Below are 27356 nucleotides of genomic sequence, written 5' to 3'. Positions count from 1 at the left end.
AGAAAGAGATATTGACAGGAATATCTACCTAGGAGGGAGGAAAATCACCCAAACCCTGATTTCTGTAGCAAATAGCTCACACATGGTTAAAACAAAATAGCAAAGAAAGAGAGTAAAGAATATTGTGCAGCAAATTCACTCTTTAACCTGACCCAGCTCCTGTGAGAAGTAATTTTTAAACATTCTTAGTAATTCCTGATATTTTTCTTAATAAAAGTGGCTGCAGTGAAGAGACTCAAGGACAAAGAATAATTAAGTTATGCCTCTAAAGGACATTAAACCATATTCAAAGCAAATGGTAACATTAATTCACAATAGACCTGTAGAAACATCACTTGATAAATTATAACTCACGCCTGTTTGTACGGTGGAAAAAATTCTTTTGGACCTGGAGAAATCAGCTTCTCTTTGCACAAAGGATGTTCTGCACCAGTTGATTGTGGACTAAATGCCTTCAAAGATGCCAGCACAGCCTCTGGAAGAGCAAATCTCAGGAAAAATGGTTATTTAGGAGGTGTAAAGCAGGCAGTGGAGTGAGGAGACTGCAAAAGCACCTTGGTGCCCCAAGGTGGGTCAGTTAGAGACATGGAAGATGCAAATTAGGGAGATTTTGGGCAACTTCCCATTACAATGAGGAAGACTGGGGTAGCCCCAAGTCAGTTCAGGATATGGAAAAAGGCACTTTTGACTCAGGCTTTCTCCTTCTCCAGGTGTGTCCAGCATGAGTTTTAAATTAATAAAGGCTGGAGGATTCAGCTCTTCAAAAATTAAATTGTTATTCCATGGAGTGGTTGATGCCTAAACGCGATCGTAAAAAAAAATAATTTCCCTCAAAAAAAAAAAAAAAAAAAAAAAAAAAAAAAAAATCATTAAGCAGAAGGACATCAAAATTAGTTACAGAAACAACCATATTTGTGTAGATCTATGCAAATCAGCATAACCTGGATGACTTCAAAGGAAACTGTGCCAATCCACAGCTCTGGGAATCTGCTCTGCTGCACTTAAACTCTGCCCAACATCTTGAGTTCAGTGTTTATTCTCTGGCATTAAAAGGACAGAAATGCACACACACCTTTCATCTGCTCTCAGCAAATTGTGGTGATTTCTCCTTGGCTACAACGCTCAGTTGTGGCTGGCCACAGAAAGGTTGTCCAGCTGCTTGGGAGCACATTTAAATATGAATTGGAACACGAGTGTTCCATGGAAATTTGGCGGCTCCCAGCTCTCCCTGGCTTTGTCCGCCTGGAGATTGTTTGTCCCTCCTTTCAGCTCAATAGCTTCTTTCAAATTATAACAAACAGGGATGCTGGGGAATACCAGGAAACAGCTCCAAAGATGTAGTGCTCTTTTATATTCCTGGGCATGTCACTTGCTAACAGCCCCGGCGCCTGCTCCTCCAAACTGGAACAAGAGCGAGCGCTGACCGAAATTCCCTGTTCCTGAGAAAACAAACAAACCAACCCACCCTCTGGAAACAAAGAGCAAAAAATATTTCCTCAATTAGGCAGCTGAAAAAAAAAAAAAAAAGGTCCAGAACCTGGCAAGAGTTATCCATGTGTGGGTGCCTCGTTTTTCTCACTCCTCCGGCTCGTTTCAAATGGATTTCGTCAAAAAAAAATGGCCAAGAATTGGTTCTTGATCATCCCTGAAAAAAAAAATTATACAAAGTAAATGAGATAAACTGTGCTGCAGGAATATAAATTAATGATGACTTCATAGCAGACCTTCTCACCTTGTGTAAGATTAATTAGAATAAATGCCTGAATTGAGTGCTAGAACTTCTTTCAAAGCTTAGATTTTCGTGGGTACATCTATTTCTTATCAATTTTACAAACTGAAATACAAGTCTAAATTCAGATGCATTAATAATTGTCAGATTTGGTCAGATTCCAGTCTCTAGAAATCAGCAGTAGTGCAGAGGAATTATTTCTACTACTAATATTACTATTAGCATTATTATTTTCCTATCTGTCTGCTGTGACTCTGCTTCACCTTTTAGGCAGAAAATAAAGGTGCAGCTAAAATATGCTCTTATGTAACTTTAAAAATATCACAAAAGAGCAAATCCTCATCCTTTTTTACCCCAAATTTCTTTGTTTGCTGCTGACAGGCAGGACAGGTTAGCCCAGACATAGACCTGACCTTTGTGATCCAGAATTTCTCCCTTTCCTAATCTACCTACACGGAAAGCAGTTTTCTCTAATGAAATCAGAAAATGGCAGTGGCAATTACTGCATGTCCAGAGCATGTTTCCAGCCTTTTTCCTTTCCCTGATGGTCCCAGACTCCTGGTATGAGGATGCTGATTTTTTTTAAATGTCATCGCTTTTGTCACTTTAAGTCCTATTAAGATTGGTTATTGACTTTATGTATAATTAATGGCTTCCAAAGTCGTACATTTTTACACGTGATAAACCCTGGTGCTGAGAAAGAAATTCCTGTTGTTTATTGCCCTTCCCTCTTCCCCAGCCAGGAGGAACAGGAGTCACTTGAACTAAAGCCCTGCGGCTTCTCCCATGAACGTGTCTGGATGTTTCTCACTTAGGTTGACGTGACAATTATTAGACCTGGCACATATAAACACAAAAAGCAAGAGGCATTAACAGGTCTATTCACCAAGGGTTCTGCACCCTTTGCACAAAAAAAAAATAGCAAAACTTAAATAAAAGTAACATGCCTAAATTGTGTAAATGTCAAGGTTTTCTCATTCGTTAATTCCCCTCTCTTTGATGTGCAATGCTCCCAACTCTGTCTCTGCTCAATGGAGAAATGCTGGGCTGATAAAAACCGACTCGTCCTGGCACATTCCTGGTCTCACAAAGGATGCAGACTTGGACTATGATCCAAAAATGCACTTATGTGCATTGCACCTACGAGAAGCATTTGTTTGGAGCTGATTTCCCCCTGCCCCAGGGACACTGACAGCCACAGCAGGACTGGGAACAGCTCCACGATGTTCTCCTGGTGCCCCACTGCATCTGAAGGGAGGACAAAGGCAAAAGTGGAGAGAAAAGTTGTGTTTTTCCACCTTTGTGCTGTTCTGAGAGCTTCTGTCCCTGAGACAGGGGGTCACTGTGGTCATCCCACACACAGAGGAGCAGAAGCCTTGATGGTGACTCCAAACCATCAGCAATCTCCATCCTTGCAGGAGTGACACCATCTCATGGGCCCCTGGTTTATTGTAGTTCTAAGTGGATGTTGTCCTCTGCCACCATTTCAGGCTGTGCCAAGCCAGGCAGCAATGAGGAGCTGCCAGGATTCCAGGATGGAGTAGAAAAACCTGCCTCTGGCTCTGACCTGGACACCTGGCACCTTGAAGGGGTCGGTGGAGATGGAGAGAGCTCTCTTCCTTTTACAGGGAGGTGCTGAGCTCTTTCTTCCCCACAATGTAAAACAACATTTATTTGTCTCTTTCTTTGGGGGAATTCAGTGAATTCAGTTTCTACAGAAAAATTATGCATGAGAAAAATACCTGATGCTTTCAGTCATAGAATGACAGAATGGTTTGGGTTGGAAGGCACCTTACAGATCATCTCATTCCAACCACCATGGGAAGGAAAATTTCACTAAACCAAATAGCTCAGAGCCCAAACAATTCCATATAACCCCTACAGAAGCAAAATCCCCTGTGCTCAAAGTCCTTAAATCCACCCAGTTCCATGGGTGGCACATGGCACTGGCACAGATGGTGGCTGTGGCACGAGCAGAGAGTGCCAGCTCTCTGGGACACAGGTGTGGATGCTCCTTGAAACATCTCACTGCTCACTGCTCCCTGCAAACCAGACCTCCAGGAGCCAGGCTCAAAAAAGAGAAAAAGGACATTGCCCACATTTCCACTTCTCACTGAGCTGGTGAGTAAAAGATCACAAGCAAAAGTGTCTCTTAAAGTCTGTTCTGCACAATGTTTGAATTGATATTGGGATTTTGTCATAGTAAACAGGCAACATATTGTCACAGCCATTATTATGAACAGTTGACACACAGATCCATCCATAAAGCAATTTGAGAAAGAGACACCAGTTATTCCAAATATCCACCTTATCCCAAATGGCACAGGCAGCTGCCCACATGTCCTTTATGAGGGTGAAATACAGAAATAGACAGGAGAAAATCCAAGATTCATCACCACTTGGAGTCAACATGACCTCAATTACCTGGTGATTTTCAAGCTACTGATGTTTATTTTCAAATCCATGGCTTGCAGATCAGAGGGAAGCACTGTGGGTTGTATTTATCAGTGAGTGACAGGAGTGATGACATCAATAACCAGCTCCCATCAGTGATGGAAGAGTTTCCCACTTCCTTTCAGCACTATCAACAACTATTCTCCAACACTGAGCTGCCAGGATATCAAACACACTCATTGATGAGGAATGGGGAATTATGGAAAGGCCTTTCCACCCTCTATCAGGGGTTTTATTAGTAGCTCAGCCCTTGGCTTTTTGGACAGCATTCTGTCTCCATGGGAATTGGAAAAATAGGAGTTGGGAGCAGTTGCCAGCTGGAATCCAGGGGAAGGCACTTCACCCCAGCCACTGGGGGTGATTTAGGGCTCTGGTTTCTTGGCTCTGCCAAATGGAAGGAGCAGGGGTCAGGGAAGGAACACAAGGGAAAGAAAGGTTTGCTGGGGTGGCAATTTTACAGCAAATTTTCATCAAAGAGGAGCAGCCACCAAGAAAGGGGTAGCACGAGAAAGGTGATGCAGATAAAGCAGCCTGAGCCTTCCTATCCTCCCATGAATATCTGGATGTCAGCTGAGCTGTGAGGATGCTCAGGGGTTTTTCCACACATTTCATTTGGTTTCCCTGGAAATTCTGCCTTTCAAAGGCAAATTGGTGTTTGCTCCTGTTTTCCAACATTGCTTTCTTTTTTTACACAAATAGCAACCAAAACACCCCAAAAATGGATACTAGGACAGTCATAACAAGACCCCACAGAATCTTGGAACCACAGAATTGTTTAGGTTGGAAAAGCTCTCTAAAATCAAGACTTCCAGCACTGCCAAGGACACCACTAACCCATGTCCCCAAGTGCCACATCTACAGTTTTGTTAATTCTTTCAGGGATGGTGATTCCACTATTTCCCTGAGCATGTGGCTTTAGATTCTCCAACAATTAATACATTTCAGCTTATTACCTGAAAGGCAAACTTGTGTATACAGATAAAGGTTTATTTAGAACTTCAGCCAATCCCATGAACCAGACTAGAAAAAAAACTAAAAAAAAAACCTGTGAAATGTTGAGAAAACACCAAATCTCATTTCACCTGAACAGGGGTGCAGGGATTAAGCAGGTCTGAACCCTTCCTCTCTGCTCTGGTCTTGCAACATCTAAAACTGCAGCTCTACAACAAAACCAGCAAAGCCAACATGAGAAGGATTTTACTGAGTAGTTTTTAAATTAATTGTTTTGTTTTCTGGGGGAGTTGAGTAGTGAGTCTTCACAGAAGCTGAAGGAAGATAAAAGTGCTGAAGACTCGCTGCCTTGTGGCTCCCAGTCACCACTGCATGAATATCAGAGAAAAGTAGGAGCACGTCTCCAACTGGGACAGCAAAACCCAGCCTGGTGGAGCAGCTCACGTGGTCTCTCTTGGCTGCTCCATGCAATGCCTCCTTTGTTTGCTCCTAGCACAGCTATTTATATCACACACTCAACTGAAAGGCAAGCGGCCAAAGGTTTGCTTTTTAGGGTTAGTTTGGGCAAACGCCCAAACCTCTGGATGCTAAACTCTCCAAACCACCAGGGTTTGCAGAATTAGGTTAGAAATCATACACAAATGGGCTTTCTCCAAAATCATTTTTGCACTCCATTTGTAACAGAGCCGCTCTCTCGACATGTTTTTCTATTTTCCTATCAAGATCTAACCAGGATATGAAAGCATTGAATACTAATGGAGAAAAAAAAAAAAAAGACAAGTTAACATTGCCCAACCTGATTGGAAATACAGTGCAAGAAATGACATTGCCTCACTCTGCAGTGGAGGGAATACATCCTTCACTTGGGAATACGGTGCTGGATCTGGTGGTGAGGTATCAAAAATAGAATTCATTTTAATTAAACAGATTATAGAGGTATTAATAGAGGGGAGACATCCTCCTGGAAAGAAGAGAAATGTCAGCTGAGCCAAAAGAAATGCCATGAGCAGTTTGTTGTGGGGGTTTTAAGCTCAGAGGTGCTCCAAGGTCCCCATGGAACAATGTCCTGCCTGCACAGAGCAGGACATGGCCAGGATGGCCTGAGCTCACATTTCCAGCTCATTTTTGGCCCTGAAGACCTGATGCTCTGCTTGGACCAATCCATCTTGATGGCTGGAGCAGGGAGGGGGATTGTGCCAGCCGGGACCGGCTCCCGTGCGCTCGGTGCCAAGTGACCACCCAGCCAACTTGCCATGCCTGGGCTGGCAGCCAGCTCCTGACAGGCACAGTCCCAGCTGCTCTGGCTCCTGTGGACTAGCCAGAAATGTGAAGGAGACCACGCAGAGCCCTTTGCCTGGAGCTGGAGGAGGCACACGTGCAGCTCCTGAGCAGAGCCAGCCGGCTCAAGGCGTGGTTTGGGTGTTTTACCTTCTATGCAGAAATATTTGGGGAAGGTGGCAGTATTTGGGAGGTAGGTTTGGGGGAAAGGAGCACAACTCCAAGGCCATCCACACCCATGCACGGCTGTTTGAGATATAAAATAAGGCAAAAATCCTTTAAAAGCTTCCCGGGATTAAAATATTATTCCAAGTATGTTTCTGGAATGTCTTGTTGCTTGAAAAACACCTAAAAACCACCTAAATGCTACATTTGAAGAACAACGGTTATTTCAACAAACAGGATGAATTAGTAGAACATTTTGAAAACTGTTCTGTGATTTGTTCTATAATTTTTCAAGTTGGGATATGAATTGAAACAAACCCTGTGAGTGGCTCCCTTTTGAATGACTCAGCATTTTCCCCAAGGAAAGGTGTCATTCCATATTTGTCAGCCATCCCTATCCTGAAACATCATGAAGCCCCACCATATGGATCCCTCCACCCAGAGATGTCCCTCCAGCCAGGGATTTTGCCCAGCAGGCAGCTGCAAACCAGTTGTTGTTTTTTTCTCCCACCAGTATCTTTCACATTTGTGCTGCATCCTACAAAAACTCTCCCTCTGTTACAAAGACCTGCACGCTGGAATTATGAGTTGTAACTCTTACACAAGATACAGATGTACACATTAGGCCACTGCATCCATTCTCCTTATTAAAGATGAAGTCCCACTTTATATATTTAATCTTGATTTAGTTAACATTTCAAATGCAAGACAAAATGCTTCATGTCTCCCTTAATAATAGATGTAACCAAGCAATATCCCTTAATACAGAACTGTGTTGCTTTTTAATCAAAATCTCTACTGCTTTCTTCTTTTAAATTACAGATGATCTGTGTCTTCCCAATTTGTCACTCAGCAATGCAGCAATTCCACAAAAACCACATATTTTTAAAAAACCCTGAGAAACGTCTTGTAATATTCATATAGCAATACTGTGTCTTTTAAACTTTCACTACCTGTGTATTTTAAAGCATTTTTTTTCCAATGCCCTTGCTACCTAATTTGAGAAACAAATCCACAATCCCGAGCAAAACTGAAGGTGGACATATGTGTCCTTGTCTAGCCACTAATGTCCACTATTCCCATGTTTTACAGTGGTTCATCAGCTCCCTCCTTTAAAGAATTTGACAGGAGTTTTTTGCCTTTGGCAATCCAGTTGCAGTCTCATTCTACATCTGTTTTGATTGTCAACCTAATTCTGAGAGCAGTCAAAAACCTAGTCAGATCTCTCATGAATATCTTGGCAGGTTATGGCTTATTTAGGCTACGAGTAGCTCTGTTGGAACAGCATCCAAATATACTGCAGATTGACTCACACAAATATAAATCCCTCAGAGTTCACAATTCCTTCCTGCAAACAATTAGGAAAATGCCTCATTGAGCAAAGATGCAAATAACAGTCTGCAGCACCTCCACCAAGTTGTGCCCTGGCTGGAGCTGAGCCTCCCTGCCTGCCTCAGTTTCCCTACTTCCCTGCCTTCCTGGCTTCTCTGCCTGCTTCCCAGTCTCCATCCCTGATTCTCAGCCTCCATCCCTGTTTCCCTACCTTTTCCTCTCTCTCCCTCCTGACTGCTGCCTTCCCTTCCTCCCTGCCTCAATTCCTGCCTCTATGCCTGCACACCTGTCACCCTCTCTGTCTCCCCACCTCCATCTCTTCCTGCTTTGCCTCCCTGCCTCCATCCCTGCCTCAAATCCTGCCTCAGTTCCTGCCTCCATGTCTGCTTGCATCTCTGCCTCCAGTCCTGCACCCATCTCAAATCCTACCTCAATTCTTGCCTCTATGTCTACCTCTGCCTTCATCCCTGCATCCCAGCCTCTATCCCTGCCTCTCTGCCTCCATCCCTGTCTGCCTCTCTCCTTCCCTGTCTCCCCACCTCCAACTCTCCCTACATTGCCTCCCTATCTCTTTCCCTGCATCCCTGCCTCAAATTCTACTTCCATATCTGCCTGCATCTCTGCACCCCTGCCTCCATCCCAGCCTCCATCCCTGCCCTCATCTGTTCACCCCTGCCTCCATCCCTGCATCCCTGCCTCAATTCCTGCCTTCATGTCTACCTCTGCCTGCACCCATGTCTCCATCCCTGCCTCCATCTCTGCCTCTCTGCCTCCTTCCCTGCCTCTCTGCCTCCATCCCTGCCTCTCTGCCTCCATCTCTGCCTCCATCCCTGCCTCCATCCCTCTCCCTGCCTCCTTCCCTGCCTCTCTGCCTCCTTCCCTGCCTCCCATCCTCCCTGCCCATCTCCCATCCTCCTTCCCTGCCTCCCATCCTCCATCCCTGCCTCCCATCCTCCCTGCCCATCTCCCTGCCTCCATCCCTGCCTCCCATCCTCCCTGCCCATCTCCCATCCTCCATCCCTGCCTCCCATCCTCCCTGCCCATCTCCCATCCTCCCTCCCTGCCTCCCATCCTCCCTGCCCATCTCCCATCCTCCATCCCTGCCTCCCATCCTCCCTGCCCATCTCCCTGCCTCCATCCCTGCCTCCCATCCTCCCTGCCCATCTCCCATCCTCCATCCCTGCCTCCCATCCTCCCTGCCCATCTCCCATCCTCCATCCCTGCCTCCCATCCTCCCTGCCCATCTCCCATCCTCCTTCCCTGCCTCCCATCCTCCCTGCCCATCTCCCATCCTCCCTGCCCATCTCCCTGCCTCCATCCCTGCCTCCCATCCTCCCTGCCCATCTCCCATCCTCCCTGCCATCTCCCTGCCTCCATCCCTGCCTCCCATCCTCCCTGCCCATCTCCCATCCTCCTTCCCTGCCTCCCATCCTCCCTGCCCATCTCCCATCCTCCATCCCTGCCTCCCATCCTCCCTGCCCATCTCCCTGCCTCCATCCCTGCCTCCCATCCTCCCTGCCCATCTCCCATCCTCCATCCTCCCTGCCCATCTCCCTGCCCATCTCCCATCCTCCCTGCCCATCTCCCTGCCTCCCTGCCCATGTCCCTGCCGTGCCGCAGCCCCAGCTGCACGCGGGCTGAGCTCTCCTCCAGCTGCAGCAGCAGCAGCAAGGTGAAGCGCGGGAGCTCTTCAGGGAGGGGAGAGCAAATTAAAGCTCACTGCAGGAAAGTTGTGCCCCTGGCACTCTGCTCATGCAACAGCTGCAGATACAACAACGATCATCTGACATTCTGACACATACGTTGAGCAAAGCGGCGAGCGAGCCAATGCCGACACAACCCCGCGCAGGGCTCCCGGTCCCAGCCTTGAGCAAAACAGGTGTATGACATCCTGTTGCCAGTCTTCAGAGGTTATGGGCACGAGGAGAGACATCTGAGAGAGGAGCAGATGAAAATAACAAAGAAGGTTAAGGCTCGGGTTGACAAGCTCATTGATAATGTTTTAGGTGGAACAGACCTGCACGTTGACTACAAATTGCTCCTAATGCCTCCCGTAGACTGCAGGCCCCAGTTGAAGTGAAAATGGGCTCATTCATTACTTTATCTGAGCAAAATTCCTGCAAAAAGGAACCACTGCGACCCAGAAACTCCAGATGTCCTTTGGGGCTGAGGCTGCAGAGCTGTCTTGGTGCCAGAGGAGCAGCATTATTTTGTGCGGCCTTCAGGCTTCCATGTAAATAAACAGCAGCAATGAAATCCTTTAGTAAATATTTTTGAATTTGGTGGAAAATCCTGTTGCAGCATTTTGCTTTTTAATGTTCTGAGACTAATTGATTATCTAATAGGAGGCAAGGACACTGCCAGGAAAGGCATGGCTCTCGTGTTAGCATCCAGGACGTGGCTCTTTGTGAAATTTCACCAGAAAAAAAAATTGCATTAGGAGAAGGATTTTAAATCCAGTCTTCTACATTTTCACACTGTAGACGTTATGGCCCAGAAGCAGCACATGGGCTGCCATTCCTGGAAGTTCATTGCTTCAAGTCACATAGCTCCCTAGGCTAATCAGCCTTTACTAAGTTGCCTTATTTTGGGGAAAGAAAACACATATTAGAGTGAGGCCATGTCTCCATAAAAGATGCTCGGAAGAGCACTGTTGGATATTAAAGTTAGCATCTGCTATTGTCTGGTTAACAATTGGCAATTACCATTAGTTTCCACTGTGGCTGATGGAGTCACAGATGGCTGATTGAGTCAAGTAAGTGCACTTATTCCTACGGAGGGGTGTGCTGTAGCAGGAAAATACTTACACTCACATCACACCAATCCAGGCAGAAACTCATGAGGCGGCTTCCAAAAAGTCACTTCCAGCTTGTCTGGCCTGTTTGAGATAAATCCCAAAAGATGCTGTAAAGAAGGGCTGTAAAAACAGAAAAAAATAGGATCCAAACTGCAGTCAGGGGTTAATACACGCGGAGAAAATCAATTTATTGTGATCTGCAGAGGTACCACTGTCATTACAGGTAAAGCTGCTGGGAGAAATTTGGGTGGCTTCTGGTCTTTGTTAATAAAACTGGCTTGCTCTGCAGCACATTAAAAACATTGTGCTAATCACAATTTATCATGCTTAGTGGAAAATCTTCGCCACTTGGTTTGCATGTCCTTAATTAGAGATTTAATAAGTAGACAACTGTTTAAACACAGCCACTTTGCCCATTAATATAATTCACCTTGGTTTGATTTAACACCTATAACTGCTAATACATTGTGCCATTCCATAATGGGACTTTTATGTTTCTCATCATTCCAAGGGATTAAATTCAAATGTGCCTTTCTCATCTGCATGTTGGAATTATGAATTCCTGATAGTTCTTACCTGGTGTCTGTTGCACTTTTCACCTGAGCAGAGCTTGAGATTTCTTGGTGCTGTCGTGGCTCAAGGAATCTTCTAAACCAGAGGACTGATACAGGAGTTCTGCTGTGGGTTGTCCTTTCCCAACAGGAGCATCCCTACCTCACCCTAACCAGAACCAGTCCAACACCCACCCAACACCTGAAAATATTTAAAAATGCCCAATCCCTGGCAATGCCAATGGGAGCCAAGCACCTCCAACCCCCTGCTTTAACCAGTGTTTGGTGCTCTCACCCCATATGGCACCACTGCTCCTGTTACTATGAGATCCAAGCTTTGCCAACATCTCCCATGACAACCACAGCCCCTCAGAATTCCTGGAGCATCAAATCCTGCTCTTATCCTGCCCAGAACACTTTGAGGATTATGATGACTTTCCTTGAGCCAATATAAAAGGATCAGCTGAGCTTGGAACAACTGCAGACACAGACACAGGAGAGTCAAATGAGGCTGAGGCCACCAACTGGCCCTTGACTGTCTCAGGGGAGTTTGGATCAGGTCCTGAGTAAATCCCAGGTGTGTTGTGCTTTTAAAAAAATGTTTTGAGATTAGTTTTCCAGTCCTATTACAACTTTAGAGAGTGCAGATATTATTGGATGTAAAGATGTTCATAGCAGGGATTTGGAACTAGGCGATCTCTAAGGTCTCTTCCATCCCAAATCATTCTGTGATTCTATGTGGAGACCTAGAAATGAAAAATTAAAAAAAATAACAAAGCAAACAAACAAGCCAGTGGAACTCCTTTGTCTCTATCTTGTTTCTCACAAGCATTTTCAAAGCACCTTTGCCAATCAGTTTTGAAAAAGCAGCGTTACCATTTTCTGCGAAACTCTCTCCGGGGTGTGTTTACAGCACGCTTGCACAGGGAGAGGATGGGCTGAGGACACTCCACAGCCGTGGCAGGAGCTCTGAGGAGTGGTTTTGGTGCTCTCAGCACGGTGCCTGGGCTCCCTGCAGCCCAAAGCTGCCCCGATTTGGCAGCAGCTCAGGTTTGCTGAGCGGCTCCGCGGCCGCGCATCTCCCTCGCCGCTGCCTCCCTTCCTTCCACACTTCATTCATGACCAAAAACCAAGGGAGAAAACCCCCAAACCAGGATCACTGTCGAGCTGTCCCTCCCATTTCTGAGGACCACTGCCAAGCTAACACACAGATGATTTTTCTTGGCATCTTTATTTTTCGATGATGTTTTTTCAACGCTTAGCATTAAGCTGAAATATTGTTTGCCAGGGATCACTGCCCATCAGGTGCTTTATTACAGATGAAATTAGATTTCTTTACAGTTGCACTGGAAGAGGAGAGAGGGATAATGTGAGTAGCTTTTTAAAACTGACAGTCATTTCAGCAAAGCAGGAAAAAATACACTGCCCCTCCCTGATCAAAACTGTGTAACTTATCCCTCCCAAATTAAAATTTGGTTTAAACAAATAAATAAACAAAGAAATAAATAAGGAGGGAAAAAAAACCAGCTAAATGTATTTATAGTACTGGGAATATATTTTTTTTTCCAGCATGAATATTTTTATTCCTACAGATTCAACCATCGATTTCACTCAGTGAGCAGCAGCCAAAATCCCACAGATTTTTAAAAGAGGATATTCCCAAGGAGTATCTTCTCCAGGGGAAAAAAAAAAAAATAATAGAAAGAAACACCACAACCCTAAAGGTAAGTTTTGGGGAACATTTGGTGGCAGTAAGACAAAGCTCGTTGCCGCGGTGCCCGGCGCTGGCAGAATTCCACGCGATCCCGCCCGGCGCTCCGCTGTGCATCCTTCTCCTGCTCAGGGAAGGCACAATAAACCAGCCAACGTTGGCTCCCACACAAAACATGTTAACTTCAGGACATGCCAGGCAGCTTCCCAACCCGTGTACGCTTTCAAAAGGGCAGATTTATTTTCAAAGGAAACTCCTCTAGCACGTTTCTCTCTGAAGCCGCTTTAAAAGGGTTTGGGTGGGATTTTTCTGAGGGGAGGGGGGGAGGTCCGAGAGATTTTTTTTGGCCTCCAATCCAGCGAAGAAACCTAAATTTTGCACCTGCATAACGCTAAAGGCAGAGGCTGGATAAAGCTGTAAATTGTTTAACAGCCAATCTGGAGAAGGAGCAGCGCTCGAAAACATAATACCTCTGGAAGGCTGGAGGCAAGATTCATTTAAACAGTTTTCACTGTCATCGATGTCACCAATTTGAAGCTTGTCTTGTTTACCGGATGAAGGTTTCACACTGTGTCAGTGTTCTGCCAGGATTCAGCATTAAAATGAGCAGTTAGTACAAGTCAGCCATAAACATGGCAGATCTGTTAGACTGGCAGAAGCCACCGCGAGCTCCCTGGTGCAGCTTTTAAGCACTTGGCATGCTGCTAGCTCAAACTGGAGAGGGGGCTGTGAGCATCATTTGGGCCTGAGTGCAATGCACTTGAAATAATTACTTTAATCAGCAAAAGTTAATTACTTTAAATCATAAATTAATGGCGGAGCATTTGGCAGAGCCTGATGTGTGTGGCGAAGCTGTCAAGCAAAAATCACAGGTGAACCTGCGACCCCGTCTCAATATCACTGGATGAAAGAAAGGAGCTCACCTACTGTGCGTGCCACTTCTGCCACATTAAAAAGAACTCTTTGTAACAGGAGAACAGCCACCTTAAACTGTCACCTATAAAAAAAGGGACTATAAACAAGCAGATTGCTGCTAAGCAGGTGCTGCTGGAGGAGTTGGCCCTTGATAATAATAAGATCTTAAAATGGCATCTGCCTTTATTTTATAGCACAATTGGAAAGATGGTTAAAAGTAATAAACCCAGCTGATATGTTTTATGAGTTAGTAGTTAGCAGTGTTGGTGGGGGAGGGATCCAAGATTTGGGGGGGAGATGCTGAAGACTGGGAGCAGCTTGGAGGCGTCCCCAGCCCCACACTCCTTAGGTTGCATTTCTTATTTCACCTGACAGCCACTTCCAATTTGAGGCAGCACCATGAAGAGCCCAGGGAAGCAATGAAAACCCTTCTGCAAATCCATCCTTTATACCTGCTCCTTAAGGAAAAGCCCACACTTGACTAAAACAATGAGTTTTATGTTGTTGTTTAGGAATACAAGGCGTGCTTCATTTAAAAAAAACTTTTGGACTATTTACCCATTTTAAAAAAAATTATAGCAAACAATTTTAAAATAAACAGTAGGTTTATAATGAAGAGCTTCAAAAATTTGTTAATGAAAACAGGGAGATAAGTCAAGGCTATGTAGGCACCACAAGGAGCTCTGAGATCATTGAATCAATTCCTGAAATTCAGAAGAGAAGGAGAGCAGAGAATGTTTGGAGACTATTGAGAGCTGAGAAAAACACTGACAGCATTTAGGAAAATAAGATAAAGTTAAATCATACCAAAAAAAATTGTTTTCTTTTGAGGGGAAAGGAGAATGTTTGGACTTAAGGTCATGAACATATTCATGTCTACTGCCATCTATGTATTTAATACACACACTCAGTATTGACAGAAACACAGAAATACTAACACATGCATCAAATATAATTCATTCCCTAAATTAACTTTAATTACAGAATCAGACTTCCCAAAGGAATTAAAAAGCTCTGGGTACCTCAATACTCTGAATTTTTTCAGGGTGATCCAGCAGTCCCAGTGCCATAATGCCAGTGCCTTAAGGGCATCTTCCAGTCTGCTCAGAGTTGTCTGTGACACCTAAGGAGAAAACAAAGGTAAAAAAGTTTTATGGGCTGCATTCAATTCTATGAAGTATTTCCATAAAATACATTAAGATAGATTTTTTTTTTTTTTTTACTTGTACCTAAGAAAACCCTTTTTCTCCCATCCAGCCTCCTGTCTATGTCATGAAAAGCCACCAAAAGGGAAGGAGGAGTCAGATATCCCAAACTGCTTTTTTCCCCCAAACAACCTCCTACTGCTCTTTTCTCCCTCTCCAGTGTGGAAGAGGAGCCATCAGGAACTTCTGCTGCCAACAGCACTGTGGAAAACTGTTGATTTCGGCTGTGCTGAGGTTTGCTGTGCAGCTCAATAATTCACAGGTGTCCAAATGAGCTCTGCATTGACAGCATTATTGGTGCCCCTGCTAATCCTACAAAACACACCAAACTATAGAGCAGCATTTTGATTAAATTCCTCAACTTTCCATGATCCTAGACGCTGTTTTATGCATGACCTTGAATGCACATAACCAGAAATTTTCAATTCACAGAGACCTTCTCTTTGCAAAATATGGTAAGTGCATCAGGAGCGGATGTCTAAGTAACAGCATCCAAAATTTAATCAAAGATTGCCTTGGACAACTGCAGAAAGTCAGGCTCTCCCTCAGCAAGATAACTTGCCAGAATACTCATTGCAGAGGTTGCCAGAGAGGTGACTGAATACACAGGCTGAAATTACTTCCCTGGGCTTTCCTTTGTTGCACAGAGGTGCTAAAGTTTTTAATATTACTGTTTATTATAGATGCCCTTTTAGTCTGCAGCAGCTCAGGTCAGCTGTGGTGGATCCTGAGGTTGGGACCTCCAGTGGTGCTGAGGAGCAAACACCCCCTTAAACTCCCTAAAAAAAGGGTATCAAAGATTCCCACAGCACCAGAGCAGGGAGGAAACTGCACAGACTGCCCTGGGGAGCCAGGAGTGGGGGCTTGCCCCAATCACTGCCACCAGCACAAGCACTAACTTTCCCACAAAGAATAATTAAGGAAATTTAATTGTTTAACCAACTACAGTTAAGTCATGGCAGTCCAGGTGAACACCCTGAGCTCCAGCCAGCACCTCCCTAAAACCAGCACATCCAGTTTTTTCCATCTCCAGGACAATATGACCTCAAAACACCGAGTCTGGAAGGTGTTAGCAAATCCAAGGGAATTTGGATTTCTTTATGAGCTCCTCAACACATAAAATCACTCATGCTCTGCAAGAAGCTGGTCTGCTCATCTGGCACGGAGCTCAGCCTGCAGAAGCCCTTTGGAACAATAAGCTGGAACGCAACAGTTTGTGCTGCAAAACCTTGGATATCTTCAATATTTACATCTGCTGGCCCCAAATCTCTGCTCTGCACCCTTTTTCCCAGGCCTTGTCCCTGTCAGGAGCTGGCACTGATGTGCAGGGCCAGGCAGCTGCCAAAGCAGGCAGCACAGAGAGACCCAGAGCATCAGAGCACACAAACCTTCCAGCCAGGCACCACCAGGAGCAGCAACCTGGAGGGACAGGGAGCATGGAGCTGTGCTCTTTCAGTTATTCAGGGATGTTTCACCCACTTCTTTATTAGTATTCCACCCTAAACACGCATTGAAGCAACTGGATGCTAAGAAAGGATGGACTTAACAGAGCATTCATTTTTTTTTTTAATATTTTTTTCGTCCTCGGCACCCAGGCTGTTTCAAATTAAAGAGAATCCAGCTTCAGGAGTCGGTGCTATTTTAATCATTCCAATGTGTCCAGTACAGGAGATGAACTCAAAAGGTGAATATTAAAAGTAGTTGTGGAATTCAGTCATTTCACGAATGAACACATAATAGCCAAAGGCAAAACCGGAAGGCAACTTCACTTCCAATCAGTGTTTTCATTTTATTGAAACCAGATTGGAATTCCTGGAAAGAAGCCTACATATCACATCTTTAATACTAATTTTCATATACTCCAGTAAAACTGTCAGGGTGAATCAGTTGTTGAAGAAAGCTTCCTGTATAATTTACAGATGTACCTCCCTGTAGCCTGCGATTTCGTCCTGAATCAGAAATGTGGTTTTGATCACAGATTTCCTCTCACCTGTGCAGGTTTGCCTCGGCTCTAATTTGATTATTAAAATGGGATGTTTTATGGCAAAGCTGGTGATAAAAGTGAGCCAGCTGCTGTGTACCCTGCTGCACATCCCCACGCACACCTCGCAGAGGAGCTGCAGACACACAGCCCCAAATCCGTGGGATGGAACAACACCAGGAAACCAAACCACTCTGCCTGCTTGATGCAAACACCTCCCTAAAAACCATCAAAGAATAGAGAAGTGGCATTTCCAGCGGGAGGATAGCTGGATGGTGGCTGTAAGAGCCTTTCCTCCTAAGCCCCACCACAACCCAGATCTGTGTTTTTGAAGTGGGGGCCAGCAGGGCTGGGTGGCCACCAGCCACAGAGGCTGCTCAGTTCTGCACTGATAGCTGCTCTTTTTGTTTCCCCACGAGCTGCCAGGCTGCCAAATCCTCCTGCCAAATCCCTTCCCTGCAAGCTCACAGAAGAAAGGAGGGTGAGAACACTGGGGAGCTCCCCCCCGTGTGTTAATTCCCTCAAGTGCTGCATTATTCCCACCCTGGGAAGGAGGGATGGGGTCAGCACTGGGATGTGGGGTTGTTGTAGGGCTACTCCAGCTTTAGGAAGTGTCAGCACTTCCATTAAAGCTCCATCAATCTGGGGTTTGTAACTCATCTCTGAAAATTTGCTCAGCCTGCAGGAACTTGGCAAACGAGGAGCGTGTTGTGGGTTTTTTTGTTGTTATCCCCCCTCAGCTGTTAAAAAATCCATGGTCTGGCTGCTTTTTAAGCATCTTTTGACACGTGTATGAAATGTTTATTAGTTTTAGACATTTTTGGGCTTGTAAGATTCAGAATTATCTTCATTATTAAAAAATGGAATTTAAGAAAGCTGGAGGGCATCTCCAGAGAAGTTGACACAAATCCTGATGAGGCCACATGTATAAATAAGAGTTTCCTTGTCTCAGACTTGTCTCTACCCATGTGCTTCTCAAAACCAGGGCTCTGCACTGGCACAGGGAAAATTCCTTGGGAAAAGTGAGCTGGTTCGAGCCATGGACAGGAGGTGGTGGTGCAATCCCAGCCTGTTGCAAAATTGGGAAAAGAGCCCACTGATCCCCTCCCCATATTCCAGCATCACAGCATCCAGCCACAGGTGATAGAAAAATCTGAGCAGAACATTGAAATCTGGTATTAAATATTGCAGCCTGTACTTAAATAATCTAATTGTGGGGGAGGGAGGAGAGAAAGTGCAGGAAAATAGCTGAGGAACCGGTGGTTAACCAGCCAAATATCATATATGACATGTTCCTTCAGCCAAAACCTCAGTTTGGCTTTTTGAGGTGAAGATATATCATGTTATCACACTGTGGGTGGGGGCAGTGCCCTGGCATCAACCCCCAGCACCTCAAAACAGCAGGGTGCAGAATAGCCCTGCCCCAGAATAAACCAGAATATATCCAATCTAACTTCCCTTTGTATTTAAATTTCTGTCAGCACCATCTATGTCATCCCTGATCCTTTTTGGTTTTGTTTTTTTTTCCAAAATACAGGACGATTTTCTTCTTTTCAGCATTAAAAAAAGCCATTTAAAAATGTAACAGCACAAGTGGGTTAATGCAGAGCCTCTCACCTGCAGAGATGTGGTTTCAGAGTTTGGTTGGGCTGTCACATCACAGGCTCAGGCACATCTGGATGCAGCCACTCCATCACTGGCATGAAGGGATGGGTTATCACAGGGCAAGGCTGCAGCACAACACAAGAAACGAGGTTAGGAATTACATAAACTGGGAATTTCTGAATTAGAAGCAGCTCTTTTCCAGCTAACAGCTAAATCCAGCAGCATCCATGCATTTAAAGTATGTGGAAGTTGGGTGGTGGTGTTGTTTGCTTGACACTGATGGGATTGGGATTTAAAAAACACATATTGGGGTCTGTTCAGTCAGCAAAGAGTGTAAACACACCCTGAGCTTCAAGGCTGAGCTTAAAAAAAATGATATCTGATATATTTTAAATATTTATTGGTCATGCTGCATAATTAACTTTGAAAGGTGATGTTTTTAAGGATGCTGAGGCCCAGAGTGGTGCCTGCACCTGGAGTTTGGGGTGCTGTGGAAGAAACTCTCTGAGCACCAAGGGTGCATCACTGCACTGCAAGTCAATTACAAAATTCCATATATCCCTCTGGAGCTCTTCCCTGCACTGTGGGGTAGAAGTCCCAGTAGGTATCCAGCACTCCCTATGGAATGGAGGGGGAAAAAAAAAAATATATATATATTGTTTATTTCTGTTGTGACAGAAGAAAACCAACAATTTTTACCATCCCCAGATAATTATCAGGCTTGTGTCTCATTGCCTGACTCTGCCTTTTCCCAAACCCAGACTTACAGACTGATCCCAAGGGATTGCTGCCTCTAGAGTCCTCCAGACATTCTTCTAGAATTATTCCTTGAAAAGTCCAACCCAAACCTTTATTTCCCTACTAATGCTTCTAATTAAAATATCCCTGCATTAACCATACACATCCTTATTCTACATTACTGCCATCCCTCTGAAAAGCTTTTCTTTTTTTTTTTTTCAGACCATGAGTATAAAATTTGCCTTCCCAGCACCTCCTTTTTCCAGTGTTGCAGCAACATCAACTTTGAGCAGCTCTCAGAGAATGCATAGAAATTAAAATTAAAATTATAGTACATGAGCAAAAACCCCAGCAAACCCAAATCCTTCCAAAGGCACAGACCTGGAAATTTCCCTTTAAACAAGGAAAAGGGCAAACACTAATTTAACTGTCTGTTAAATACAATGGGAAGCATTTTGCTTCCCAAAATTCCCATTGCAATCTGTGAGATTTCTCTGTGCTTGGTCTCTTTTCACACTTTTCCCTCAGCTCCCACTGCAGATCCCATCACTGCCCAACAGCCCTGAGTGGGTGGATGGTCCCTCCAACCTCATAGGGCAACTCTTTCCTTTTTGGTTTTGCTGAACTATGTCACAGATCAAAAAATGTCACAACTGCCTTTCAAAATATGAAGATTTTTTTTTTTTTTTATCTCTGTCTCTCTTAAAATTTACACAAGATGATACAAAACTTTTAAACTCTTTTTCTGTGTGTGATACTGAGTTATCAGTGACCAGCCCACAGTTCCCTGGGGAAGGCAGGGACATTTCCAGCACAATCCCAGGACATTGGGTGAGCACAGCCCTAAACACCTTCTGAAGTTACCAGAACAGAAGAAGAAACAAGAATATTTCTGTGTACTAATATGCAAAATACAGAAAACACAAATCTCCAATCCACAAGCATTCACATCAGTGCTTCCTGTAGCATTTTTTTTCATCAAATCGTAAATCTCTCCAAACCCAGGAGGGACCAAAAAACACCTGGAGGAATGAGAATCCAAGATTCCATTTGAGCATCAAAGGTTATAAAAGGGTTAAAAGGATGGATCCTGGGAAGCTTTTTTTTTTTTTTTTTTCTTTTAGTGCTTGGGCATAAAGCAGAGATAAGGCTTGGGATCCCAAAATACAAACTGAGGACTCCCCTTTCCTGGCAGAGCACCAAACCTGCAGATCTGGAGCTTCCAGCATCATTTCATCACTGTGGAAACCTGGATTCCACCAGATGAGGCTTCCTGCTGAAATAGTTGTCATTTTCTTGGAGGCTCTGGAAGCAGAACCAAAAGCCTCCTCAGTGTGGACAGGAGGACTGGGGAAGTGGGGGAGGAATAACTCTTGAAAAAAGAAAAGCATGAAAAGCAAACAGGAATTTCTTAGTCAAAGCCATGTTTCAAGTCCAGAGTCAGATTTTCTTACCTGAATTTTGGAGAAGCAGCAACTCCCATTCCTTCTGCTTTCCTGGGAGACAGACAGGACTCTGGACAAGGAGTGGATGTTGGTGCTGCACTTTTGGCAGGATGTGCAGGAGAGTCCCCCTGCCCCAGCTCAGTGCCAGCCTTGACTCAGGAGATGATTCCTCATTCACCAGGGAAGTGTCACTGCAGGACACCAGGGAGTGATTTGGAGGACTCTTCCCAGTAGGAATTGATCCATTGGGATGGGAGGATGTGCGTGAGCCTGACAGCATCTCCCCCTTGCAGGAATCCTTTTTTTAAGGACTGAGCAGCTTTGGCACCAGCAGTGCCCATGAAATCCCTGTTACACAGGACAGGGAGATGGGAAGGGCACGCTGCCACCTTCACTGTGCCCTTCAGTGTAAATCACAAACCTCAAGAGCTGCTTCTTCAAATTCCAACTGTTTTTTCTCCCTTCATTTTGATTTCCAGTGCCTCAAACAAACAAGCCTGGGGCTGGCAGTGAGCATTGTGCCTTTTGGAGCAGGATAAGGAAAGCCTTTGTCCTGGCTCTGGAGGGCAGCCAGAGCAGAGGCCTCTGCATGGAAAGACATGTGCCTGGAGAAGGCAATATTTTGTCATATTTTCCCCCTTTTGGTTACTGTCCAACATCACATCTTGGGTCACCTAGTGCAGACAATTAAAAAGAAAATCCCACAAACACTGGGAATAGTTGCAGAAGGCCAGAAAGAAAAATAGGGGGGGGAGAAAGAATCAATTTTCCAAAAATAAAACCTCTCTCAAAAAGCATATCCGAACAGGCAGCACTCAGCACTGTGAATAAAATTATCAGACCCAATAAATATTTTATGCTGCCATTCTAATTGCCAAAAAAATAAGTTAATTTCTGAAGCAAAGTTTCTATTTTTTTTTCCATCTTTATTTTTAAACCCTTACCATAATGACTGAACGCCTAATACGAACTTGATAAATTTTTAAAAGCTCGCTTTGAGAAAATCAAAAAAATAACTAAAAAAAAATAATTCAAAGCTAAACTTGAGCAGGAGACCACAGGGAAGTGTGTAATCTTGAGTGGGACGCCTGGCACAGCCCCGCTCCGGCCGGTGCCAGCGTTGCATTCTGACAGAACAAGTGTTGCATGAGATGTGAAGGATGACTCCGGTCTGCCGAAAAACCCTGGAGCAGGTGTTCCTCATCCTCATTTGCAATGGAGCATGGCCCCTGGCTCAGTGAGCTGGAGCAAATGCGCTGGCAGGCCCCATCATGTACCTGCGTGCTGAGATGCACTAATGATAATGGATGCAGGCCTATTAACCAGCCCATTTGTAATGGCACACAGCGCTGATTGCTCGGGGAGTGAGTCAGCGCCTTTCCAAGGGGACAGGGGCATGCTGGGACCCCGTGATCCTCCGAGCATCCCTTCTGCCCACCCGCCTCTGCAGCTCTGCTACTCCTTATTTAATGATACAAGTGAATACGTGATCTGCTACATGATTATACACCCGCATACGGCGCCCTGGGCAGCGGATCCGCGCTGGGTCCGCGCGGGTTTCAGCAGATCCCTGGTTGGGCTGGGCTTAATCTGAGAAGAACCAACCCCATGGAGGAGTCAAGGGTCCAACAAGCTCTCCTAAGCTTGGGGATTTACAGAAAGCTGCTGCTGATCTTTGAGCGAATGTTTTGGCGCATCTTGGGAAAAAAACGTTCTGCTCGGCTTCTACCTTTTGTTGCCTGGCTTTGCTTGGGAGGGAAAATCCTCCAAGAATAACCTTTCAAAACACACACACCAGAGCTTAATTGAGGTTTGTGTTGTTCTTAAAGAACTCTTCTGATGCGTTTTATACAAATGAGTCCTGCTGAAAGCCCGCTGCCCGTTTGTGGAGTAATGAGGGAGCTCAGAACGGACGCTCCTGTAAAAAGCACTCGTTAATAAATAGATCACATTACTTGTAGGCACTCCATTCCAGGGCCAGCTTAGTTAAACAGGCCCTGTTGGGCCAGAATATTGCAATCAGCAGAATACACTGTAATTATTATTGTAAACTCAAGGCCTGGATTTGCTGTGTTCTTGGCAAACCCCAATAAGCTGCTTATGCTGCCGGTGCTGTGGCAGCTCTTTGGATTCCCCTGCAAAATCTGCAAAAGGTCTCTTTTGTTACCTTTTTTTTTTTTTTTTTTTCTGCAAAATGGATGGTTTGGTTGCCAATCTGGTCTAACAGGCAAATCTCTCCAAATATTTTCCTTAATAAAATGCCCAGCAGACAACACAAGGAAATTTATGAGAAAGATCAGCTCTTACCTGAAGTTGTAACAGCCACTTTGTATAAGTGCAGTTCCCTGTGCAATGCTTCACAATTGAAGCTGTGTAAGCAGAAAAAAAAAGAAAATTTGTGCACATAAATTCCTGCATCAAAATTATCTGGCACATTCTGGTGGTATTACACTACTCCAATAATGCAAACAACTAGAAATAAAGCTTAAAAGTTGACTTAATTAATTATTTGAGTATCTTTATATCTAAAAGCAATTATATCCTATCAGCCAGATTGGATCCAATATTCCTAATTTTGTTCTGCTTTTCCCTTGGCAAAGATTTGAATTTGAATGACCATTCAGCCAAGAAAAAAAAAAAAAAAACAAAAAAAACCAAAAAAAACCCAACCAAACAAAACCCACCTAAAATAAAAGAGGTATATACTATACATTTAAACACATCCACAGTGGTCAGGTAAAGCCCACCAATAAATGTCCACATAGATATAAGCAAGAGAAAATTATATTATGGGAATTTGGGTCTGCTGACCCATTTCATCTATAGAGTTCATAAGGAATATGAGAAGAATGAGGGACTTGGTTTTTAAATGCAACATCCCAATATTCCCAATTATCCATATAAAATCTTGCTGTTCTGATTTTGCCTTTGCTCAACTTGCTGCTTTAAAAACCAAACTTGGCAATCCCCCACCCCCAAGTCCTCACAACCCCCTTTGCTGGCAGCCATCAAAGGGGCTGGAATTTCTCTATATGTATTGTACAGTATATTTCAAAGGAATTTTTCTGCCATGCACAGTATATCAATACTCAATGTGGGAGTAATTTAACTTCTTAATTTATTGCAGCAGTAACAGCATTTTCAAACTGGTCATAAAATATTCTTGTACTCTTCTAATCTGGGTTTTCAATGTTCTATAATGGGAATTCTATGAATAATATTGGGAAGTGAGAGATATTTTATACGGTATCTCTAAGGGAACAGTGTTATTGCATAAAAGTTAGGTGACATGGGAGAGACTGATAGAGGTGGTGTTTAAAAAAAAATTTACCCTTCAGGATTTGTCACATGAATAATAATGATTTAGTGACATTTTTCCTTCCTAAAAATCAAATCTGCTCCAAGATAGGGTTACAAAAATATGTTCTAATTATGGATGGCTCTGAAGCATAGAGAGCAAACACAGCAAGTATCAGCTATCTAATGGCCATTGCAAACGAGCCAAATACCCTCTCCTGTCCATTTTTGAATATATTCTGATTATTTTTGGTATCTTGCTATTATTAAGGCCCCAGTGAGATCAAGGTCCTGCTGTAGGACATGCCTCAAAAACAACAGGCACCTGCTGGAAGGATCTGCACTCACCACCCACTGCAGAGAGGAGAGAGGAGGGAGAAGAGTTGAGAGAGAGGAGAGGGAAGAGAGGAGAGGGGGAGAAGAGAGTGGAGAAGGGAAAGGAGAGAGGGCAAAGAGGAGAGAAAGGATCACCCTCCTCCTCTCCCAGCCAGGGCTGGAGCTGGATTTCCCCAGACCCTAAAGGAGGGTCTGAAACTATCCAGGCACAAAATCTCTCAAATCTCAACCCATGCTGCCATTTAGGAAGCAAGATGAAGATGTTTTCTAGCCACAGAATATCAGAGGTGTCTTTCCAGGGAGGGCTGTGTGGATGCTCAGAGGTCCTGGCACCGCGGTGCTGCAGCATTTCCAGCAGTACTTGGCTTCCCTGGAGGCTGCTTTTTGAATTTCCTTCCAAGGATTTTTGTCCTCTGATACTCCCTAGAGGTCAACAACAGCCTGTCTCACACCTTTTTGATTGGCACACAATTTTGTTTTGGCTGCAGAAAGAACTTTGTCCTTGCCCTAAATCAATGTTCAGCCCCGAGCTTTCCTGCTTTGCAGAGGCAGGGTGGGCAGTGCTCCAGAGGGCTGGGGGCTGGCACTGCCTCCTCTCCCCATCCATTCCCACTGCCAGGAGCTCCAGCCTGGGGGCAGCACCCTGGGCTCCATCACCCTGCACCCCCAGACCCCAGTTTTTCCATGAAAGCTTCGTTCCCTTGCATTCCTGGAGCAGCAGGTTTCCCGTTATTGTGCTTTCTGTTCTTCAGCACTCCTGGTGAAATTTATTGTTGTAAAACGCCCTGAGCACACTGGCAGGGAAAGACAATTACCCAGCATTTCCAGTCTCAGAGAAGTGTAATTGTGATATATCTGTGTGCTACCTTCCAACACAGTCCTGTGGGCTGGGTCTCATCTTTCCAATTCCACACGTTGTCTTGATGCCCCCTCTCCTGTTATCCTTGCAGCTGGGGGCTCTGTCCAGGCTCCTGCACTTCAAAATAACCTTTCCCTATTCAGACACAAGTCAGGAACTTGGGATTGAGGCATAAAGTGCAACAGAGGAACCACCATCATCAATATTTCTCCTCATTTTAGTAGTACTCAATTCACATCATTAATTAAATTAGAGCCTTTCCTGAACCTCGTCTTTAGTGTAAAATTAGAGGATTCTGGGAGCTTTTTGCTGAAAAATGCTTTCCTAAAAACATTCATTCATTGAACCCAAACCAGGAAAAACTCAACAACACAGTGAACCAGTCTCTGCCCAGTTTTCCTATACCATAATTTTTGGCTAGAGACCCAAAATGAGCCAAACCCAGCAAAGTCAGGGCAGAGTCACCATCCCAGGGCACATCACTCCCAAATCCCAAAGGAGGGGAACCAGCCAGCTGGAGCAGATGGTTCTGTTCAGTCCCTCAGCAGCTTTCCTGGTCTGTACCACAAGCTCTAAAATCAGGGATGAACCAGGAGCTTCTTCCCAGCTTGCCCTGATGGTAGAGGAAGCAATTTTTGGGATCTTAGTGAGGCATTGAGCTCAGGGAATGAGAATTTCCAGGGCAGACAATGTGGCCTTCCAAGGCCTCAAAATATTGGTGCATGAAATTCTGTCCAAAAAACCCATAATTTACCCCCCTTTTTGAGTTTTCATTTACTGCCATTTGGGCATTTATTGGGAACTGAAACACTCAGGGACACAGCTCAGTGATGGAATTGGCAGTGCTGGGTAACAGTTGGACTCAGTGATCTCAGAGGGTTTCTCCAGCCTAAACAATCCTATGGTTCCAGGAATAAACACATTTGCACAAAGATCCCATGGGATTGGCCATCCTGGACTGGTCCAAAGATCCATCTCAGCTCCCAGAGACCACACCCAGGGATGGCTGGAAGAGTTGGAACAGGGAGCAAGTTCCCTACAGCTGTGCTCTCAATTCCTGGAGATTTGAGTAACAAACTCAAAACTGATAACTTCTGTCCCAGCTCTTAGTCCCAACACTTTTTGTGCCCTGTCCCAAACAGGAGCCACCTTTGACCCTCCTTATAGCCTCCTTCTATACCTGGAAGTGTAAATATCCTATATATTCTTTCCAAATGATTTTCCCAATATTTCTTCTTATAATTCAGGGTTTTTTTCCCTTTTCTACTGATTCTTGACTGCCCATGACTGCCTGTACACAAATGCCCAAGACCAGGCTTGACTATCCCTAAGCTGATCTCTCCATTCCCTATAATCATTAATTATTTTACACAAGAAATGCCAAGCAGCTGGAAGCTTGGGAAGAATCAGTTATGAGCTGACTTGAGAAGGATACAGGATGGATGCAAAGGGCAGGTGGCAGAAATCCCACATATTTTTACCATCACAGAGCTTCACATCAATCCAGTATTTTTTTTGCAAGACCCAAAGCACGCCTGCTGCTTGGTCTGAGACATGAAGGATCTCGTGTCTGCTTTTATGTGTGTTAGCCCTGCTGAATTCTCCTAACTGTGAGCACAGCTGGGCTTTAGTTCCCTCTAAAGCTGACCAAAGGCAGCAGGATTTCCAGCATCACATCCATGGCTTTGCTCATGTGAGCACCCAGGCTTGTACACGCATGCATATGAAAATTTTTCCAACAAAAATTAAAAAAAAAAAAAAAAAAAAGTTTCCAGGTAAAAAGAAGCCTCTGAGGTTACCAACAGTGCAGGTTAATTGACATTTTTTCAGTGTCACTGATTGTGCCTTCTGGTACAGACAAGGCTGAGAGGAATAATAATTTCCCTGCTCGGATACCCATTTCCAGAGCTGATGGTCAGTGGCAAAACATCTGGAGCTCAGTGAGAGCTCCCTTGAAAAATTAAGAAAACTCTGGAATCTAAGAGTTTCAGCAATATGTTTCAAACA

At 44.6% G+C, this 27356-nt stretch overlaps 1 long non-coding RNA gene across 1 annotated transcript; it reads right to left on the bottom strand.

Moving 5' to 3' along the window:
* Positions 1-20476: 20476 nt before the first annotated feature.
* On the bottom strand, positions 20477-23226 carry LOC306805350. The gene is made up of 4 exons (XR_013775188.1): positions 23165-23226; positions 21279-21462; positions 20867-20908; positions 20477-20717 (listed from the first exon to the last, which is right to left on the bottom strand). It is a non-coding gene; the product is annotated as an uncharacterized lncRNA (long non-coding RNA).
* Between the last annotated feature and the right edge of the window lie 4130 nt (positions 23227-27356).

The sequence above is a fragment of the Erithacus rubecula genome (genome assembly GCF_903797595.1).
Source record: "Erithacus rubecula genome assembly, chromosome: 9".
NCBI classification, from domain to species: domain Eukaryota; kingdom Metazoa; phylum Chordata; class Aves; order Passeriformes; family Muscicapidae; genus Erithacus; species Erithacus rubecula.
This window is presented reverse-complemented; position numbering and strand designations above follow the sequence as displayed.